The sequence below is a fragment of the Protopterus annectens genome, chromosome 2.part0 (assembly GCF_019279795.1).
Source record: "Protopterus annectens isolate FY-2018-M chromosome 2.part0, PAN1.0, whole genome shotgun sequence".
NCBI classification, from domain to species: domain Eukaryota; kingdom Metazoa; phylum Chordata; order Ceratodontiformes; family Protopteridae; genus Protopterus; species Protopterus annectens.
Genome location: NC_056728.1, coordinates 472,620,422 through 472,624,689, shown reverse-complemented (window position 1 = coordinate 472,624,689; position 4,268 = coordinate 472,620,422).

The following is a 4,268-nucleotide window of genomic DNA, read 5'->3' as shown; positions in this document are numbered from 1 at the left end:
TACTGCTAATCCAGAGATCATTTCCCAGGGAACTAAAGGTATTAAGGCTACTACAGCCCAAAATCCTACCCCTTCGGACAGGGATTCCAGAGCTTTAGACAGATGGGGTAAGAAGATATATACCTCTGCAACTCTTGCTATCAGGGCATTAATTGCCAGTTTCATATGCTGAAGTACCAGCAGCATGTTATGGAACTCATTGAACAAAAAATGGTAATATTTCCAGATTGTGCAGAAAATAAAGATTTACAAGAGCTTATGCATTCTGCAAACCAAGTTAGTAAGCATACTTTGTAGTGTGGTTTTGATGCCCTAGAAGCATCTTGCAGGGCTGCAGTCACTGGTTCTGTACTGAGAAGACATGCTTGGCTAAAGGAGCAGACCTTGCCAGATCATGTCAAATCCAAATTACTAGACACTCCTTTAAATATGGACGTTTTGTCTGGAACCAAAGCAGAAGTTGTTAAAAAGATGGAAGAAAAACCTAAATCTATACAAACTGTTAAAGAATTCTTACAAGTGCAACCACCTCGATTCAGTAGGCATTGCCCTTCAAAACACTGGTCCTTTCCAGCCCCCTCCAGGCCTTCCCAAACAAGACCCGGGGGAAACGGACCACCCAGACTACAGTCTTAGGGTATGCAGAGATCTAAGCAATGGAGTGCTCCCACCCCTAAAACGGGGAGTGGTAAGCCCACCTCCCTATGAAAAAAGTTCACAATAACTTCTCAATTCTACTTCCCAGCCCTGCCCAATTATTTGTGCCCCTAGGAGGAAAACTTGTCCTTCATGCAAAAAAAAAAAGGATGTCCATCACTCAGGACCGATGGGTCCTCAACATTGTATCCCAGGGGTACAAATTTTATTTCCATTCACTGCCAACCCAAAGTGGGTTTCCAGACCTTCCTCCAAACCAGTGGGCAGAGGCTCAAAACCAAGTTCTTTCCCTGCTCAACATCAGAGCTATTCAGCCAGTTCCAGTAGAACAAAGGGGTCAGTTTCTACTCCAGACTATTCCTGGTACCCAGGAAAGACGGCTCTTGGCGCCCAATCCTGGATCTTTCAATTCTCAACAATTTCCTGGTGGTCCCAAAATTCATGCTGCTTACCCTGCAACAGCTTCTTCCTATGCTAGCCAAGGATGCCTGGTTAATCACCCTAGACTTAAAAGAAGCTTATCTGCACATCCCCATCAGGGAATCATGCAGGAAATATCTACATTTCAGGGCAGGGTCTATGCATTATCAGTTCTCTTTCACAAAATGCCTGGCTCCAGCCATTGCATACTGAAGGCAGAGAAATATCCAAATTTTCCCATACTTGGATGACTGTCTGATTCAGGCGGACAGCCAGGAATTGCTGCTTCAACACCTGACATTTGTAAAAAGCCTTCTCACTTAACTGGGGTACACCATCAACGAAAAGAAATCACAACTGGTGCCCAGTCAAAGATTGTATTCCTAGGAGCAAGCTTGGACACAACTTCCCAGATGGCATTTCTCACTTCAGAAAAACAGGTCTATCTGGCAGACTACTTCAAGCAAATGGCCACTAGAACCCAGCTAACTTCAGGAAAAATACTGCAAGCCATAGGATTCATGGCCTCATGTATTCTGCTAATTCCATATGCAAGACTGCATATGAGGAAACTTCAGTGGTACATAAAAAGTCTTTGGTGCCAACATTCTCATGAACTGGAAACAGTCATTCCTATCATACCTTGTCTGAGGTCAGAAGTATGCAACCACAACAAGGGACTGCATTTTACTCTACCCCATGCCGCCCAAACCCTGACCACAAATGCATCAGACTGTGCATGGGGGGCCCATGGCTGGCAAATGCATTCAGGGCCACTGGAGCCTATGCCAAATTCTCCTGCACTTAAACCAAAAGGAGATGCTAGCTGTACAGAATGCTCTGACAGCTTTCAGATACCTAATCCTTCCAGGACAACTGCTGATAAAAACAGACAACACGACAGTTATGTGGTACATAAACATGCAGGGGGGAACCCATTCTTACTCACTCTGCAGGTTAGCCATGACTCTGTGGAGCACAGCTTTGGACAACCAAGTCCATCTACAAGATCAATTCCTGCCAGGCAAACAAAATTCACTGGCAGATGACTTAAGCAGAAATCTCCCAGACCCACACAAGTGGAAATTGGAGCCCAGCACCTTCAGCCTTCTGATCCAGAGTTGAGGGACCCCAGAAGTGGATCTCTTTGCCTCCCCTAATCCTTCCTCCTAGGGGCACAAGCAAATTCTGCACCAGGAACTCTCACAGCAGGACCTGGAAGGTGGATGCCCTACCATTTCAATGGGAAAACCTCTCAATCTATGCCTTTCCCCCCTCTGCCCCTTCTCTCAAGAGTACTACTCAAGATCAAAGAAAGACAGGCCAAGGACAGTTCTGATTGCCTCGGACTGGCCACACCAGCACTGGTACCCACTCCTGTGCAGCCTGACAATGGTGCCACCCTGGCACCTACACCAGACTCCTACCCTGCTGTCACAGCAGGAGGGACAGATTTTGCATCCACAATTGCCAACCCTAAATCTTGCAGCCTGGCTTATTCCATGAATACTCCACCAGCAACCCTAAGTAAACAGGTGCTGGACATCATTCTTGAAGCCAGAAGGCCTAGCACTAGGAAATTCTATGCGGAAAAGTGGAAAATATATTGTTCTTGGATTCAGTCTAAAGGAAAGGACACAGCAGTGCCCTCCTTACCTCTAATCCTGGATTACCTAGCAGAGCTACTCCACAGAGGCCTAACCTTCTCCTCCATTAAGATTCATGCCTCTGCAATTTCGGCTCATTACAGTACAGAGCCCACCTCTTTTTCCCATCCTCTCATCAAACAATTCCTGAGAGGGGCTAACAACTTAAGGCCCCCAAGGAGAGCACCCACCCCTGCTTGGGACCTTACCTTTGTATTGGAAAATCTCATGTTCCCCCCTTTTGAACCTGCTGCTTCAGCAGAGTTAAAATTCCTCTCTTGGAAAACAGCCTTGCTTCTAGTCATCACTTCAGCTAGAAAAATGTCTGAGTTACAGACACTGATGGCTATGGAACCCTTTATTATCTTCCATGCTGACAGGGTTTCCCTCAGGACTAACCCATCCTTTATGCCTAAGGTGGTGTCCTGTGTGGCCCTAATCATATGTAACATCGCCACCAACTTACATTATTGTTATGACATTAATAACTGTTTATCTCAGACAATTGTCGAACAAAATGGGACTGATGGTCATTTTTAACATATTGGTGTAAATATTTATGGAAACAATTTATAAATGTATATAAAAATTTTTTTATATATAATATACATATATATTTTTTATATATATATATATATATATATATATATTTTTATAATGCACGTCATTATTCATATTTATTTTTATTTTAAAATTTATTCCGTTAATACATCAACAGTATTAGTATTATAAGTTAGTGTAATTCACACATCTAACAGTATTTATACATAGGATTATGTTTACAATTACATGGTTTTAGCGTTTTTAGTTGTGGGGTGAATCTAGTTTGTTAACTTGATTTGTCAGCAACTATTAATCACACACTACCAGTCAATTAATTAATCAAAATTCTGGGTGTAGCCGTTTGTATTTAAACTGTTTTAGATAATGTGATGATGCATTCTGATGAAGTTCGTCGTTACGGACGAAACCTAGGTAAAAGCTTATTGTTCAAATAAAGGTTCGTTTTACAACTGGCGTTGTGATTTTTGGAGATATTCTACCAACATTTGGAACATATACTACATTAACTGTGGAGACCACTTGGTTGGTATTTGCTGGCAATTTTCTCCTTGTCGAGCTTGGTTCCTTGCTCCTCACATTTTACTAGTTGTTGTTCGAATTTTTGGTTCCAAGTTAATTATGGGAAGTGAGGGTGTCCCGGCTGACATCGGGAGTCTGTTGTAGCAAATCCACGAGCAATTAAGAGAACATTCGGTTCTCATTCAACTATTGCTCCAAAAAGACTCTGCCAATGTTCCTAATCCAACAGGGGACAGTTTGGGCTTACCCCTCACACAGGCTACACCCGGTACCGGAGATGGTGAAACCGTAAGTTCAAACAATCCAACTCGTTCAAATATGAATGGGGTCCGTGACAGTGAAACGTGGAAAAACAATCATTACAATTTTAATGCAGTACAAACACCAGTCGGTCTTACAGTCCACCAACAGTCACAACCTATGAAAGACCAACTTAAACTGTTCGAAAAGCAACTTTTTAGA